This window comes from Dermochelys coriacea, chromosome 7, assembly GCF_009764565.3.
Source record: "Dermochelys coriacea isolate rDerCor1 chromosome 7, rDerCor1.pri.v4, whole genome shotgun sequence".
Classification (NCBI taxonomy): domain Eukaryota; kingdom Metazoa; phylum Chordata; order Testudines; family Dermochelyidae; genus Dermochelys; species Dermochelys coriacea.
In genome coordinates, this window is record NC_050074.1 from 84,029,947 (window position 1) to 84,049,203 (window position 19,257).

At 42.3% G+C, this 19,257-nt stretch overlaps 1 protein-coding gene across 2 annotated transcripts in view; it reads right to left on the reverse strand.

The window, feature by feature from the left end:
* CDH23 (cadherin related 23) overlaps positions 1-19,257 on the reverse strand; it is a 555,581-nt gene that overhangs the window by 384,159 nt on the left and 152,165 nt on the right. The window lies entirely within an intron of this gene.

Below are 19,257 nucleotides of genomic sequence, written 5' to 3' on the forward strand. Positions count from 1 at the left end.
CAAAGCTCATTTACTGCACATTTGCCCAGTTCTGTTGCTCAGAAGGGAACGGGTCTGAGATCAGCACCACAGCACTGGAGATGATCAAAGAGGTGTGTGCACTGCTGCTCAGCATCAAATTTTTTTGAAGCCAGGGATGGGGTGATATGAAGACAGGCCTTCTTGTAGGAAACAAAATACCTGGACTTAGATGCAACCCAGTTTAGGTAAAGCTTGAACAGTCACTTTGGTTTGATCTGGGCCCTGATTGACATTGTCATTTTTATTTAGTTAGTTATAAATAGGAAGGACAGATGAGTTAGATGAGGCATAGGGAATCACAAACTAGAGGAGGCTGCATGAACCGGGCTGGGGGTGTAGGGCGGATAAGATGAGAATAGGCAGATCAAATCTAAAGAATCCAGTCCAAAAAAATGTTTTCTGCTTCTAAGTCCAGATTCTGTTTGAGATTTTGTCCAGTATTCATGTGACACTGAATATCATTACAGGACTACTCATCATTAAGTTCAGGCAGCAAATTATTCAGCCAAATGAAACCCAAACAAGCCAGGATTGAAGTGGGCAGTAAATGATTCTTCACATGCAGCAATAGGTAACAACCAACCGTGTTCCTTGGTGACTGTGCAATTTGTGAGAGGCATTTGGGAACACGAGCGCTGAGGACAGTTTCACATTTGTGAGAAATGGACATACAAGACTGGCATCTCCAAGGCTAAAGGTCAAACATTGTCAAATGTGACTTCTAATTTTAGGTGCTCAACCAGAAAGATCCACAGCCTGATTTTCACCACAACTCTGGTTAAAGTCAATTTAAGTTGTGAGTGCTTAAGCCACACTGAAAGTGAGGAAAGTGTCTCAAGTCAGCCACCTAAGAATTATGGCACCCTAAAATTATAGATCCTTTAGAAGTTTTTGGCCTTAACCTCACTGTGTCCCTATATAATGGGGATAATATGTACCCACCTCAAAAGACTGTTGTGAGGCTCAATTCATTAATATTTGTAATGAACTTTGATCTCCTAAGATGAAAGGCACTGTACATATGTTCACAGAATTCATAATTAAAGGGGTAGAACTCTAGATAGTGGGAATATTGAAGGGACAAGTAGCAGAAGGGGGAGTGTTTAAAAACAAAATCAATAGTTTAAGTACAAATGTGTTAAAGAGGGGCAGGCCCAAGCAAATCTAGTTCAAGGTTTGGTTTTCAGGTCAGATCTCCATCTTTTTAGACAGCCAAATGGGAACACCACACAATCAATCATACTTCACCCTGGAAATGATGGGGATCACCTGCTGCTGTGCTGCAATAAATCTCCTTCCCCTTGTAGGTGTGATGTTGATATAAAGGAGTTACCTTGCCCTTCTTGCCTAAGGAAGATCACCACAACGGAAAGTTTTAAAAGGATATGGATGCATATTTAAGAGGTGGTGGTTGATCTTCTGTAAAGCATTCTGAATGGGCACTCAAAGCAATATGGTCCCAAATTTGATCTACCCAATAATAATGGTTTCAAGTATTCTGTACATTCAAAGGTTAAATGTTCAAAACTTGATACCGAAGTTATGCCTGCAAAATATAGACCCATGACAACCATATATCTGCATGTACATAGACCAGGTATTGATCTCCATATCCAAGTGTCTGTTTAATTCACAGAGTTCTGTGTCAAGAGTGTATGCACACGCATATTGTGTGCAACCAATCTAGGCCCCAAGCCTGAAAAGATATCCCCAAAGTATCTGTTTCTATAAGAATAAATCATATAACTGGCAAAAGATTTTTTTGGGGTAATGTTCTTTGGTGTTCCACACCATGTGAGCTCCCCCTGCTGCCTGATTTGCAACAAACTGTTAACAAGCAAACCAAATTTCCAGAGTGAGCCGCACACCTATGGACATAACTGCTGATGCCAATACACAAAAAGAGAAAAACAAAAAGGAACCATGTCATTTCATTAGAAATTGCAGTGCAAGGAATCAATGTTTACTGATCAGAAAAAAAGGACAACTGGTAGCAAAAGATATTTCATTTTTCAAGCTACTAGGAGCATGCTATAAACGGTGCAGAGCAAATATGTAAAACCAAAACTAACAGCCAACAGCACTTCTCCGTTACTTCGTCACTCCATCTCCATCCTTTTCTAGACTAGAGATGTCCTCCTTGGTGCTGTGTGGTCTGCAACATCTTGAACTAGCCTGTATTCACTCATGGGCTTGAACTAGCCTGTATTCACTCATGGAAAGTGTCAATACCACAGGCTATCACCAGGCTCCAAAACCAAGGTCTTAACAAGAATGATTTGCTTCCAGTTGGGCTGAGGGCTGCTGAGAAGCCATCATTGCTAGAAATAAGTGGTGATGCCAAGCTCACAGGTTTCCCATGAATTCAGGTGGGTCTTGAAAAGACAGACATCGTTTTTCCCAGGAACTGAAAGGAGCTATACTTTGGGTGACTTTTAGTGTTTAACTTTCTACTACTTTTTTCCCCTCTCTCTTGCTTACTGCGACCCCCAAAAAACAAAAAAGTGTTCAGAGTCGTGAGCAATGTCTCAAGAAGATTAAAGTGGAGAAGAAGAAGAATGGTCACAACTTTGGAAGCCAATAAGAGGGAAGAATTGGGGCTAGCTTTATGTGCAATGATTAATATGGAGTATATATGTACTGCGGATGAGGGGCTTGGAAAGCGTGTTCATCTTCACTGTGCTAATGCTAGAGGGATGACTGCCTGTTTATCCAGGTTCATCTCTCACCTTTCCCCTCTCTCTTTCAGGTGTGCATTGTTTGAAGAATTCTTCTGGGTATAGTTTTTCTTATTCTGCCCTGAAATGATTCCTTTGGCTCTACGAATCTTATTTTCCCAAGGTGACAGCTTCAATGCAGATGCATAGAATTATCTGCTGCCCCACATACTCCTCTCCTTGACATCTAAATCTGCCGTTTTCTCCCCTTTCTTTCTCTGTCCCCCTTAATCCACCCCAGGGGATCTACGTTGGTTGGAATGGAATGATTATTTTTAATTTTTAGCTTGTTTTTCCCTCCTCTTTTGCTACAGTATCCCTCCCCACACAAAGCGTTGTCTCATGGAAATGACTGTAATCTCCAGCGCACTTTAGACATTACTTCCACGCCATTTGGAGTTTTCCGCCCCAGTAGTTTCTGTTGCATTTCTCATTTCACTTCTTGGGCACATGTTTTAAAGAGTCAGGATCTTGTATATGCCAGTGAACTGGGAAAAATGGCAGGACTCCCAGAGGTGGAGAATTTTTATCCTCTGATTTTGAGGAAATAGTTCATTCGGGGAGGGGTAAGTCTCCAGAAAGGTTTTGAAGTTTCTGCTATGATTTATTAGCACATGCACCACCAAGAGAGACAAGAAAACCTATATGGCAACAATATTCAGGGGCCGGAAATTCTCAGACTTGCCAGGCACTCTACCTTGCCAGAGCTTCTTATATAGACAACAGGACTCAAGCGATGGAGCAGGGATATTTGATAACCTCTGAATCTTGTGAAAGACCTTCCTGCCCTCCAGTATCCATCCCCATCACGAAAATTCCCCCATTTATTCTTTTCTCTGTGTGGCACAACTCACCACATTTTTAAGAAACTACTTACCCACTTCAGAGGTTTTAACATTTGGATCCTATTGCAAACTGAGCGGGTGCACATATGTCTGACAAGAACAGTGCAGAATCCTTTGGGCCAAATTCTGCATTTGTTTACACCTGTGTAACCCCTTTTACTTATGTTCATCTGCCAGGGGAGGAGAAATTGAAGGCCAAAGCTAGGTTCTGGTCTTAGAACAATAGCCTTTCATCTCGGAGAACCTCCATCAACCGGAAGTCAGCAAACCCAAAGCACCTCACGAACTTCTCTTTGCTTATGCAAACAGTGAAATTTGTTTGTTGTGAAAATGGATATTTGTGAATATTTAAAGTTCAACTCTACAGCCAAGTGTCACCCTTTCTGCCAGCACACTCAGCATAACACCTTTCCCAAATCGGGAGGTACGTCAGAGTAAACTCAGCCTGCTGATTTCTGCATTATTCAGGTTCTGTGCTCCCTATTTATACTTGCTGGATTCTGTTTGCTCTTTTTTTCAATGTCTGTGTGTGCACGCATATGAGACCTGGGAGAAGTGGGGCTAGGATGTGGTCAATAGCACAATCTCTCAATAAACCTATGAAAGGGATCTTGCCTTGCCTCGACTGGCAGAACTCTGACTTTTACAATTTTTCAAATGTAAAGACACATTTTAGGGTTCAAACAATCAGGGCAGTACAGAAATTGACCAGTCTCCACGAATCATACACAATCTGGTGGGGTGAGGGGAGCTGTGAATGTTGCTTCTTTCTGAGATATTATATTCTACCTAGTGATTACAGATCAAATGAAACCTTCTCAAAGACATTATCTAGCTAAGAGATGGCTTTTTCACAGATGGACATGATGCTTCCATTTAAAGTTATTAAAGGAAAGCACATCCTTCTCATGGCATGCCTCACACTGCCACTAGTTTGCTGTACAAAGTTGAGAAGTAATTAAAGGTTGCTAAGAAATCAAATAAATGATTACCATTCCACCAGCTAGGAAGGAGGAGAGCTTGGTGCCCAAAAAACACATCAAAGTGGGCCCATTGTGACCAGCTCTTCCAGTGTCTGAGAGAAAAAGATGTAAATCTAGCCTGTTGTTTTGCCCCCAAATTAACCTGTCAGAGCTAATAGGAGCTGAAATTTAAACCCAGCAAAAATACATACAAATTAAAAACAACACAGCAGCAGTATATAGAATAAAAAAAGCCCCAAGGCCTGGTGCAAACAAAATACTCAAATGAATCTAAATCCATGATAAGTCTAAAATTTACACGCATTCTGAATGGATGGCACATGGCACTGGCAATGTCTAACATTCACTTGCTGCAGGGAATTGTTAAACTTCTGTGAAATGGGGACATGGCACAATGTGGAGCTCCTGTGAGGACGAGTGGAATCCATCACTGTCCTGTCTTCCTACATGCATCCCAGGCAACCGAGAGTGGGGTACTTCCATTGGTTTCCAGAACTGGCCAGACTGAAGCAGCACTGCTCAATGAGGATTTCCAAGCCGTGAAGCACAAAAGCCTACGTGGGTCAGGGAGCTTTAGGCAAGATGTGGAAATATTTTATCAAAACAATAATGCTGGACCAGGCATGTAATTACATTGTCTGTCTGTCTCACACACATGCACATCCATCAAGTGTACTCAACAGTCAACTTCTTGCCTCCCAGCACACCCAAAATATGTCAATACAGTGTGATATACTTTTAGCCATACTTTGTGCTCTCCACCTCCTTTCACAAAATATAAGCAGAGATTCTTTCCATCATCTGCCCAAGTGCAGCAATCACAAAACTAAGACTAACACACACTTTCCAAACCAACAGCATTTTTAGAGGGTTTGAGGGCACTAAAATCTAAATAAACTCCTTGTCCTGACACTGTGTGCACACAGCTCCCAGTTTGCTCTCTCACATACAGTCCACACACCTTAGACATAGTAAATTATTCCCCTAACACTATAGGTGCGCACTGTAAATCATCTAAAGACAATGCCTCCTTTAGGCTCACTCTGTCTGATAAAGCTTTAAGGCCAGTCTATGGATGGCACGGGCAATCGCCTAGAGTGTCAAAAACCAGCTGTGTCAGGGGAATCAGACAATATCAAAAATGGAGTCAACCATGAATCTGAACTACAAAACAGACTGCAGAACTACAAACTGCCTACCAGAGTGTCAGGACATTTTTGGAAACTAAATCTGTGAGTTGGAAGAGAGCAGTACTTAGGTTGAAGGACTCTCCCACTGACAGCAGTTTGAATCCAGTTGAAAGAGTCTTGCTCTTCACTTCACTATGTGGGCTTTATTCCAGAGTAAGCACACTGGAATTGTTCACGTTTCACCAGTATAAAACTAGCATAAGAGTTCAGCACTCAAACCCAGGGACTCTAGGTATGGTTGTATGGGGCAGCACAAACTGTTACCCTTAAGGTCCATGCAAGACACTCCTATCTAGAGTGTGCACTGGGGATGGGGAGGTCTAGTGGAATCCAGCATCTTCCTAGAGGATGCTCTATTACCTTCATTTCTGGCACAACAGGGAGATTCTGCTGACTGCACTCTTAAAGTTCCCACACAGCAGTACAAGTGAATTCAATGAGCAAGTGCCACAGCACTGGCAGCTCACAAATATTTCTGCCTTCATCTGGTCTAGTACCTCCTTCCAATGCTTGCTTACGCCATGGCCCTTTCGCTCTCCATAATTCAGGGTGCTTTCTGTTTTTGACTCAGCCCTCCAGCCTAGTCAATATATAGTTTTCCCTTCTGGGGTATCAAAGTCCCTCTGGACCAACTGTCTGTATGCCATTCCAGGCAGTCCTCCTTGGCATTTCCTGGTCTGTGCCACTTTCTCAGTGGCTGGTAAAGGATCCCAGGCACACCCGCTACTTTGGATTCTAGTCCTGGGACCTGATCAGCAGCAACCAAGGTCTAAATAGTCTCAAACCTTTCTGCTTTTTCTCTGGGCTTTTTCCTACTCTGCCTTCCACAGGCTCTCTTCTGCAAAACTCCTCTGAGTAAACCCTTCCCACAGAGCTAGGATTCCAGGAATTTTGTTCCCCCTGGGGTTTATTCCTATCCATTTGTCTGTATCAAAACAGTGACTGCAGACTCTCTCCCAACAGCCCCTTTCTGCTGAAAACTTCCTGGTTTTATACAAGCTCAGCCAGCTGTTGCCCATCTGGGCTTCATCATCAATTAACTTTATCAATCAAGCCTGACTCCTCCCCATCCTGCACAGGTGCAGCCTGTAAGGTTAATTGGTCCCTTGTGAACCACCTTAACCCCTTGAGGGTTGGTGTGGGGTGAACACCCCATCACAAGAAACAAGAGCTAGTGGCTGATCTCCCTAGATTTCTGCATGCAATCCGATTTCTTCCAGCCCTCTCTGGGACTTTCAATGTGTCAGACTGCGTGCTGTAAAAATAATTCCATAACCTGTGCAAACATCTCTCTGTGTAAAGTTTATAAAACTCCAAACTGTCCCGCTTTCTAGTATTTATTATGCAGAATTATCCTCTCAAATTATAACTTTTCCCATGTTTGCATCCCAAAAACATTTCACAGTGACAAAATTTGGCAGGACTGGCAGTCTCTGCTAAAAGAGATTTATGACTGAAGTAACAGTGTTGCAGGTCAGAACTGAACTATTTTTGTAGAGCTCTGAGAGTTCCTAGAACTAAAATAGTATGAAGAATTGCAGGCCAGGATTAAAAAGTGCTGTCAAAACTAAAGCCTGCATAGAGCATGTCCAGCTAATGCAGTTCCTCATTTCCATGGGCACTAAAAATTCAAACAACATTTTAAAGGCAACAGTGAGGACACATTTCTGTCAACAATGTTAGCAAGTCACAGAACCTTTGAACCTGGAATTTCTAGTGATACAGGAACTCAGTACGTTATATGACACAACAGATCTAATGATACAAAAACTCATCAAGTCTCTAGACCACCAAGGATTTGTGCATGTTACAGGGGCTCGTAAAGGGATACAAGCTCTTTCAGTGGGATGGCACTAGTTCTGAAGTCCAAAAGTTATCACCTTCCAGTCCCTGTTCAGTAGCCTTTGTGTAAAACGAACACAAGGGCTCAGTTTAGTTCCTCGGGGAGAGGTGTCCGTACCCAAACAAGACAACACTGCAACTGCATTCTCAGTAGTAAACCAACAGGCCTCCTCTCTCAGCACTAGGTCAGGGTTGAAGAACATGCTGTCATGGAGGAAATCAGTTTTTAGGGCTTTCACTCTGGCACTTATTACCAGAACTAAATTCACTCTCCCATAAAGAAAGTGACATGAAAACAGAGAGATTCATATGCCTGACCAGTGAACAAATGTCTTTCCCTCATCTTTGGGCTTTTAAATCCCTGCATAATTGAGCAGTGATTATTATATTTTAAATAATATGCTAGAGTTGGGTGGATTCTACAAAAAATATTTTCCAATGACTATTCTTTTGAATGTTTAAACTCATTCTCTCAGGCTGTGCTTGCATCCTTCTTTGGTGTTCACTTCCCATGGACATTTGTATCATTGACTGTTACTGGGATCGGTGTTTGCAGAAAGTGAATTACAAAGTTACAAGATGAGTAATTGAAAAACCAAAGTTTATATTCACATAAGGGAGTATTTGTGCTGGAAGTGCTTGCATACTAATCCAAGAAACAGAACCATATGATTTCTGACCAATCGTAATTAACCAACCCAGTCTGAATAGTGAATATTCCACAGCACTGTTTGTGATCAATCCAGAAAGTTTTAAAAACGTCCATCAGATAATTTTGCATACTAAGTACATCTAAGGAAATCTTGATCTGCTTACAAGTATCCTGTGAGCGGGGCAGGGCCAGGGGGAGGAGAATAGATTTCCAGATAAATTATTCACGGCCAGTTATTTGTGCAGCTCTAAAAAATACACAGAAGCAAAAAAGAGTCGATAGAGAAGAAGGCGGCAAGCAGGCATAAAAACGGAAAAGAGAGAGGAAAACGGCCAGCACTGATTACTGACAGCTCTACAGAGTAGCAGGAATATCTGTCCTATCAGAGCTTTTTCATCTCCTTCAATTTAAAGGTTTTTTATTTAAAGAAAAAAATAATCAAAGGTGGCCTGGAGTGTGTAAGAGAATTACTAATGTGTCTGAACTAGAAGTTCACACTCATTCCAACTTCTTCATATTCACAGCATCAGGCCTTGTAGCCATTGCAATAGAATTGCATGGGTCTCCAAAGACTCCTCGGCAGGATTGGCTGGGAAACTGATGTAATTACTAACATTATTACCATTAAAATAAAATAATCATTTTAATTACATCTGGGACTTTGGTTTTTTTGCTCCCCACCCTCTCCTACAACTATCGCATTCCAGGTAAGGCAGTGTGATGATGACCCTTTCCTGCAGCCCCCACTCTGGGCAGCAGCACACCTTTCCACCCAATTTTTAAAAAAGAGAGAGAGAGAGAGAGAGAGAACGCGCTGCTTCAGCAGCATCAATACAATGAAAATGGTAACCCCAGGCTTGTGAAGTTTCATTCCCAGAGGCTTTTGCTTGAACAGCAATAACTGCTGTAAATGGCAAGTGATTGCACCCTCACCACATTCCCAACTAAAATAAAGTGGCAATCAAAGCCACAGTCAGGGGACACAACACTGACAAGATGGTCTGTGGCTGCAGAGGCAGGGCTGTACTTTGCAGAAACTTCCTTCGGCTATGTTTCTATCTGTAAAAGCAGGCTGGAGTTTTCCTTTTCTTCCAGCTCTGTCTCATACTGGAGTTTGTTCTTATTTATTTGCTTTGAATGAGACAGATACAGTAGATGGTTCAAGTCTGCAAAGATGTCTGTACAGTAAAGGCTAGAATACAGACTAGCGAGTTGATAGTGGAAAGACTTGCTGCTTACAATGCAGATACTGGGTGGTTGTTTTGTTTTTTGTTTTTTTTTTTTAACTGGAAACCACATATGCATGCAGGCTCACACCACATACACACATCCCTTCTTATGCCTGATGCTTTTTAATATGCTAAACTGCTGCAGACAAAAGTCACGGGGCTACAAAGCCAAAGGTGGCAGATTTCTAAATGATGTCACCTATCTGATGTTTAGAGGAGTTTTCTCATTACCTCCCCACCATACTAACAGGAGGGAAAGGTCAAAGAACCTTAGCCCACAAAATGCCCTTTAGACTGGATGAGAGATATTTAGATTCTGTAGCCCAGAGGCACTGGCAGCTGAATGGCTCACTCCAGCAGTGGAGAAGTTTGGAGATGATTTATTGGCCTCTGCTCCTCTCTCTCACAGATCAATAGGCAGATGGTTATAGATGCAGTGGAAGCCTCATTCTTGTGCTGTAAACAAAGCCCTAGTATAAATTAATATGCCCTGTCAAGTTACAGGTACTTTTTTTGGTGTGTCATCTCATGGGCCGTTGAGGTACTAAGTGGCAGTCTGGCACCGAAAGCGTGACTGAGAAGACAATCTTATGCCAGAAGATGTAACCCAATAATACACATTACTCTAAAAATTATCCATTGTGTTAAATAACAGAATATAGCAGACTCATAGTAGTCTGCAAAAAAATAAAATAATCTAAACCTGCCTCCAAGGAACTTAAAACCCTGAAGCAGAAGAAGAACTGAAAGATGCCCACAGTCAAATCAAAATGGAACGTTGAAAACTGACTGTTGCAATGCTAGTCCCCACCAGTTTCTAGAACTCCTAAGGAGGCACCAACCTACAATGTGTGATCTAATGAGCAAGAAATGAATCTGCAGATTTCCTTTTTTTAAAAACCCATCCTCTTTTCTAAAACCTGTGGAAATAGCTGATTCAAGAAGTTGTTGACAGATGGTTAGTATGTGTCTATCAGTAGCTCCTTGGTTCACCAGCTGTTGTCAATCAAGCAAGTTGGCAGACGGAAGGTAAGGCAAGAATGTTGCAGCAGAACATTCTTTGCTGTTGTCACACATGACATCACAATAAACTTATGCACGCACACACACACACACACACACACACACACACACACACACAGAGAGAGAGAGGCTGGTACCATTAGCAACATTGAGAGACTCGGCCAAAATCTCTAGGAATTTTGATTTGTGGGAGGGGATGGACAAAGGACTTTCACCTGCTAAACAACCAGTGGGGCCACTGGACAATCGAGATGCTAAAGGAGCACTCCAGGAAGATAAGGCCATTGCAGAGAAACTAAATGAATTCTTTGCATCTGTCTTTCCAGTTGCGAATGCGAGGAAGATTCCCAAACCTAAGCCATTCTTTTTAGGTGACAAATCTGAGGAAATGTCCCAGATTGAGGTGTCATTAGAGGAGGTTTTGTAACAAATTGATAAACTAAACAATAATAAGTCATCAGGAACAGATAGATGGTATTCACCTAAGAGTTCTGAAGGACCTCAAATGTGAAATTGCAGGGCTACTATCTGTGGTCATTTAAATCAACCTTGTACCAAAATGACTAGAGGATAGCTAATGTGACACCAATTTTTTAAAAGGGCTTCTGAGGTGATCCCGGTAATAACAGGCTGGTAAGCCTGATTTCAGTACTGGGCGAACTGGTTGAAACTATAGTAAAGAACAAAATTGTCAGACACAGATGCACATAATTTGTTGGGGAAGAGTCATAGTTTTTGTAAAGGGAAATCATGCCTCACCAATCTACTAGAATTCTCTGAGGGGGTCAACAGGCATGTGGACAAGGGGGATCCAGTGGATATAGTGTATTTAGATTTTTAGAAAGCCTCTGACAAGGTCCCTCACCAAAAGCTCTTAAGTAAAGTAAGCAGTCATGGGATAAGAGGGAAAGTCCTCTCATGGATTGGTAACTGGTTAAAAGATAAGAAACGAAGGGTAGGAATAAATGGTCAGTTTTCAGAATGGAGAGCGGTAACCAGTGATGTCCCCCGGGCGTCTGTACTGGGTCCAGTCCGAGTCAACATATTCTTAAATAATCTGGAAAAAGGGGTAAACAGTGAGGTGGCAAAATTTGCAGATGATACAAAACTACTCAAGATAGTTAAGTCCCAGGCAGACTGTGAAGAGCTACAAGAGGATTTCTCAAAACTGGGTGACTGGGCAACAAAGTGGCAGATGAAATTCAATGTTAATAAATGCAAAGAAATGCACATTGGAAAACATAATTCCAACTATACATATAAAATGGTCTAAATTAGTAGTTACCACTCAAGAAAGAGATCTTGGAGTCATTGTGGATAAGTTCTCTGAAAACATCCAACATTCAGTGTGCAGCGGCAGTCAAAAAAGCGAACAGAATATTGGGAATCGTTAAGAAAGGGATAGGTAATAAGACATAAAATATCATATTGCCTCTATATAAATCCATGGTATGCCCACTCTTGAATACTGCATGCAGATGTGGTCGTCCCCATCTCAAAAAGATATATTGGAATTGGAAAAGGTTCAGAAAAGGGCAACAAAAATGATTAGGGGTATGGAACGGCTGCGATAGGAGGAGAGATTAATAAGACTGGGACTTATCTTATCTTGGAAAGACGACGACTAAGTGGGGATATGAAAGAGGTTTACAAAATTATGACTGGTGTGGAGATAGTAAATAAGGAAGTGTTATTTGCTCCTTCTCATAACACAAGAACTAGGGGTCACCAAATGAAATTAATAGGCAACAGGTTTAAAAAACAAACAAAATAAAGTATTTTTTTCACACAACGCACATTCAACCTGTGGAACTCTTTGCCAGAGGATGTTGTGAAGGCCAAGACTATAACAGGGTTCAAAAAAGAACTAAATAAATTCATGGAGGATAGGTTCATCAAAGGCTATTAGCTAGGATGGGCAGTGATGATGCCCGTAGCTTCTGTTTGCCAGAGCAGGGAATGGGCGACAAAGAATGACTGCTCTGTTCATTCCATCTGGGGCACCTGACATTGGCCACTGTCGGCAGACAGGATACTGGGCTAGATGGACTTTTGGTCTGACCTAGTATGGCCATTCTTATGTTTTTATGTTAAAGAAGAAGATGAGGAAACTGCTGCTACAGAAGAGAAAATCCCTGTTGGAAAAGACCTCATGGAAGGTTCAGCCAGGAAGGAAACAGTCAACTGACATTTCTGTCATCCAGTCAGGACTCTCAGTTCCCTAGTGATTATAGAGAACCATGCCAAACTTAGCAAGGTAAGAGTGGTTCCGGACAGTGGGAAATTAAGAGCACTAATTGGCTCTACAGGAAATCAGAATATAGGCCAATGCCTTGTGCTAAGGGCTACCAGAGCTACTGTGGTTTAACCATGCTCTCTATTGAACCAGTTAGCTCACCACGTACAGATGTTATGCATGGAACCTGCAGGACCGAAGACTTAATCTTGTTGATAGTGAATACATATGGAGTTAATAGCCACAAAATCTGGGTGTGCAGAACCACACTATTTTATGGTGTTGGCTCCCATCATGAATGTGATACATAACCCAGTGAATGGGGAGGCACCTGCCCCTGAAAGTTACATATATGCAGACTGAACTGGAGAGGCTTTGATGTACCTACAGGAAATATTCTGTGTCTAGCTTTGTACCATACCAGGACCAGAATCTAGAAATAAATGTTGGTTCTGTTCTGTCTTTGTTAGCTTGTTTTACATAGAATCATTATACCACGTCAGGCTGGCTTACCAGACTTATTTTCCTACATGTTATGTACAATGAAGAGATAGATGGCTAGCTTACATTTAAAGATACACAAGAGTTTTCAGATCCAGGAACATCCACTATTCCCCACCAGAGTCTGGACAATCCCAAAGCTTGGCTAGATCTGCATGAAACTGGGTTTCTGGCATTTACTGATGCTCCATGTCTATTTCCAGACAACACAGAATAGGCAGAGGAGGATCTCAGCATTATACATTTTTTATTTAAAATCCAGATTCTGGGAAAAGTGGAAACAGAAATACAGGGGGGGGGAAGGAAGAGATTATGAAACTTCTCTAAAGTGAGTGCACAACTGGTTGAAAGACCATACTCAGAGTAGTTATCAGTGGTTCACTGGGATGATGCATATAGTGGGATCCCACAGGAATCAGTCCTGGGGCAGGTGGTACTATTCAATATTTTCATTAATGACTTGGATAATGGAGTGGAGAGGATGCTTATAAAATCTGCCCATGACACCAAGTGGGAGGGGTTGCAAGCACTTTGGAGGACAAGGTTAGAATTCGAAATGATCTTGATAAATTGGATAATTGGTCTGATTTCAACACAATGAAATTAAATAAAAACAAGTGAAAAGTACTACACTTAGGAAGGAAAACTAATGCCCAACTACAAAAAGGGAATAACTGATTGTTAGTAGTATTGCTGAAAAGGATCTGTGGGTTATACAGGATCACAAACTTAATATGAGTCAGTAATGTGACATAGCTGCGAAAAAGGCTAATATCATTCCGGGGTGTATTAACAAGAGTGTTGTATGTAAAATACAGAAGGTAACTGTCCTGCTCTACTTAGCACTAGTGAGATATCATCTGGAGTATTGTGTCCGACTCTAGGAGCCACAATTTTTGGACAAATTGGAGAGAGTCCAGAGAAGACCAGCAAACATGATAAAAAGTTTAGAAAACCTGAGCTATGAAGAAAGGTTAAAAAACTGCACATGTTTAGTCTTGAAAAAAGACGATGGAAGGGGGACCTGATAACAGTCTTCAAATATGGTCAGAGCTCTTAAAAAGACTACAATGATCAGTTGTTCTCCATGATCTCCTCTTTTGGGGTCGGGAAGGAATTTTCCTCCAGGGCAGATTGGAGAGGCCCTGGAGGTTTTTTTGCCTTCCTCTGTAGCATGTGGCACGGTTGACTGGAGGGAGGCTTCTCTGCTCCTTGAAGTTTTGAACCATGATTTAAGGACTTCAATAGCTCAGACATGGGTGAGGTTTTTCATAGGAGTGGGTGGGTGACATTCTGTGGCCTGCGCTGTGCAGGAGGTTGGACTAGATGATCAGAATGGTCCCTTCTGACCTTAGTATCTATGAATCTATGATCACTGAAGGTTGAACAAGAAGTAAGGGACTTAATCTGCAGCAAGGAAGATTTAGGTTAGATATTAGAACAGACTTTCCAACTATAAAGGTAGCTAAGCTCTGAAATAGGCTTCATGGGGAGGTTGCGGAATCCCTGTCACTGGAGATTTTTATGAACAAGCTGGACAAGCACCTAACGGGGATAGTCTAGGTTTATTTGGTTCTGCCTCAGTACAATGGGCTGGACTTGATGACTTCTCAAGGTCCCTTCCAGCCCTATGATTCTCTGTAGTAGGGGCAAGGAGAACACAGTGAAAAAATGCATCTTAGAGAACAAACCCTGAAGGTCAGTGTGGCATGCACGTGGGTGCCTAACTAATGTACTACCGAAGCACTGTGGGGCACAGACGTGGGCAAACACGTTTTAGCAAATTGGAAAACCATAAAAGTCTATTATAGCAAATCAAACAGCAGTCAGCATGACAGCCATTAGCCTGAAATGAATACACGGGAACTTAATGAGGTCTGTCAAGGCCAGCTTGGTGAATTAAGTTGCCAATTCTAGCTGGATTCCCCTTTCTTTACAGACTTGAAAGCATCCGTGCTGCCTCATTAGAGTTTGACAAGTGAATTGCAGGCCCTTTTGCCCAGATAAAATGGATAATTGCACTGGAACAGCATAGTTAGGAGTTGGGGGAGAGACCCCCCCCTCCTTCCACAAACACACACACCTGCTCTGCTATTACAAACAGGTGACTATGATGTAATTAAGACATGACAGGCACTGAAGACCACAATGCCACAGGCACCGTACCGAAGCATAAGGCAAAGAGGCATGATTGCTGGTCCAATAATCAGAACAACACACGGAGCTTAATGTTAAGGGGTGCATTTGCTTCCCCACTAATCCCACTCTCACATTCCCTCACTCACATGCACTCACAAACTGCACTACATGGCTCATGCCCAAATAATTTACATTCCTGAAACAAATGAGCTTTGTAAGGCACTGGTATACCTATTCAGAAGCAGTACCTTTAAAGGGTGGGGTTTTTTTTTCATGTTCCATTATTTATGCACATTATTTTTGAATTCTCTATTGCCATACAGTGGTAGTAGGCTTAAATAGCCCTTCCCCTGCTGCTCCATCTCTTAGCTGGGACTACTGCTACCAAGATGTTTATTTATCTCAAAATAAATACAGGAATAGAACCAGGGAAAACCCTCAATATCTACGAAGTGTGCCAACAGCTAATCTAGGGGAAATCACATTTGCATTTGTTAGCCCAGTCTTCCTCCCCAACTTCCCAGTCCCATTTGTTCATTGTGTCTGTTCATGCCTGGTCTTAAACTTGGATCATAAGCTCTTTAGGGCAGGGATCATCTGACTAGTAGTAACTTCACTGTTTATCAAAAGCATTATCATAGAGAGGAGTTTGCTAATACCCTCCACAGCTGTGTCCCATGGCAACTATGTGTCCACATTCCTTGGAACTACAGTTGTTTCAGTGGAACATTGGGCACTTCAAAGCAATGTACCTAGCATGAAGCAAAGCCACCTTTTTGTGCCAGGGGCCTGATTTTCCAAGGTGAACAGAACGTACGCCTCCTTGTGAAGTTAACGGCAGCTCTAGGTACTCAGCACCTGGTGATTGTAGCAGCACACAGCTAATTAACACATTCAACTGTCTGCTTTAAAAATGAGAAGCTATCATCTCTCTTGCTTGCTCTGTTTTGGCCAGTAGGTGGGCATGCGACTCCTCCCCCCAGGATTCCCACATGAACAGGGATGAACTGACAGGCTTCAGAAAATGTAAAGTGATACTGTGGTGGGAAGAAGGACATGTTCTTGCCAACCCAAAGTTACTACAAAATGAAAATACCCTCCAAAAAAGTGTAAGCTTGAAGCCAGACTGTGGCTTCCCAGGGGCACCAGAACCTGTAGTATAATAAGCTAAAAGTGACTCCACCAGCAGTGTTATGGAGGAAAAGAGGACAAACAATAGCAATGACTTTTCTAGCATACCGATACCTTTAGAAGGCCCTATTGGATTCAAAGAAGCACGCCCTCCCTTTTTCTCAGTACTTTACCACACATTAAAAAGTCACCATGGAAATATTATCTCTTGATAGAAGAACAGAAGTGCTTTCAGCACACTGGCTGAATGATGAGTATGTGGCTCATTACCTCTGATCCATGTCCTTGCTTAAAGATCATGGATAGAGATTACAAATTGGCACATGAACACTTAATTACATTAGGCCAATTTCCAAAAAAGCATGAGCTCTGAAAACTAAGTTTCAATGTTGGTCCGATGTGGGTAACATGATGCTAACTACAACCAAAACTAGCAAGATGGGCTGAAAGACGCCTCACTGCAGAGCAGGTGACTCATATCCAGAAGAGGCCAGCAAAGAAAGTGTGTGACAGATTATTTTTTTGTCTCTTCCAGCACTGCTGCCACAATGCTTTTTTCCCCCCAATCAAGTTTAACGTTCACATCCATTCCTGAACCTTGGCCCTCCTTCTTCCCCATACTCTATGACAGTAAGTTAAATCTCCATCCTTCCATATATCTGAATTTATGATTTGAGTTCTCAAGATGGAGGTGACAAGGGAGAGGAGAAATGGCATGGCTGCTCCAACTATATAAATATAGGAGCTTAATCTAGCATCAATTCCAGATGGGTACAGAAATGCAGTTTCCATTCATTTCTTCATGACCAGGAGGGAGCCCTCTTTCTAATACACATCATAAAATATTTTAATAGGTTTTATGGGGTGACGTTGGGATGGAAAAGGAGGAGAGAACATTCTCTTCTAGTCTTACCTAGTGTTCCAGGGGGAAGTACATTGCTTCTGTAGATCGAGAAATAGTTTGAAAAGAGAAGGAGAGCAATAGAAAACAAGGGTCTGTGTTCAAGGATTTAGGTGAAGTCACCTAAAAGCCAATTTCCTCCTTTCCCATATCCTAGAGTGGCTTTGTGGAGACAGGACATGAAGTTCTCACATGGATTGCCAGTACACTTTGCAGACCAACTAAAATACCCTCCCCTTCAGACATATCACCGTACAGAAGATCTGCAGGATGGAGATCCAGTCACTCCTCATTCATTTCAAGAGGTCTGGGCATACAAAGGGAGCAGCAATTGGGTTATACAACTATTGCTGACTTTTTTTTTTTTTAAGTTTACACTTAAAAAGGAAAAGAAATGCCTCTGACGCACTGTCATTCTCAAAGGGGTGTTTCAGATTATTTACTTCACATAAAAGCAGACAAAGCAAATGGGAGACAAACTCCAGGCCAATTTATCACAAACAGCCTACTGAAGGAAACTCACCCACACAGCAGAGGGACTGTGAAAGATCCAAACTCCAGCACAGCAGGGAGCCTGCAGCCAGCATATTAACCAACCATTTGTAATCCAATAATTTGTACTTCTCAATTACCAAAGACTGCTCAGGTTTCAGAGTAGCAGCCGTGTTAGTCTGTATTCGCAAAAAGAAAAGGAGTACTTGTGGCACCTTAGAGACTAACAAATTTATTAGAGCATAAGCTTTCGTGAGCTACAGCTCACTTCATCGGATGCTCTAATAAATTTGTTAGTCTCTAAGGTGCCACAAGTACTCCTTTTCTTTTTGCGAAAGACTGCTCAGTTTCACATACACTGATGAACTCCCTTATCTGCACACAGAAGCATGCTTCAGGAATAACAAGAGCCTGCCCGGGGTCAGACAGGGAGAGGGCTCCCCTAGTCTGGGAATAGCAGGGCCCAGAATCAGACAGGGAGAAGGCTCCATCAGTCATTTCTCCATTTCAAAACTGTTAATCATTGGATTAAGACTAGGACCAGCCATGGTGCAGCTTGTCGGTCTCCATCCTCTCCCTCACTAAAAACTGGCTGCTAGGCTGTACCCAGCAACTCTGAAATCAGCCTGAAATCTCCAGAGTGAGAAGTTCCTTGACCATGCTACTTGACTGAGTTGACACAACTTTACAGAAGTTTAGGGACACATATAGGAGCTATCTTCTTCCCAGCAGCCAGCATGGCCAAGCCACCCTGGAAGGAGCACAACAGTCTTCTCCCGAGGAGAAGAATCTCATCACTACGGAGAGGTCTACAAGGAGACCAAATAGCTGAGAGGGCAGAGCCATTCAGGCAGAGCATTCCCAGAGTTTGCCACTAATCTAAAAAGGCTTGAGGGAACATTTACTTCTACACAAAATAGCCTCCATGGAGACACTTCTTCCTTTGTCCCAAGAAGAAAGCAGAAGCAAAAAACAGATTCCTATTTTGGGCTGCTTTCAATCTTCACTCTTTCCCAAAGCTTGCTCCTGAGTTAAAGCCCCACATGGAGTGTGTGTTTCATTTCTTTGAACTCACAACCCACTCCTCCACCTGCCTTTTCCCAACAGATATACTCTGCCTATGGAGCGTTATCACTCTGCTACTACCCATTGGAACAAATGGTCTAGACTTTCAGGGATTTCATCCCTCACTGAACCCCAACGACAGGACAGGTGGAAGAGACCAAACACCCCAGAGGGCCATCACCATCACCACAGAGCTAGACAGAAAGCTCTGCTCTTTTTACAATTAACTGAAACAAATGGGCAAGCTCTGCCCATAAGAAGAAAAAGTATCCAGGGAAAAGGTCTCCAGA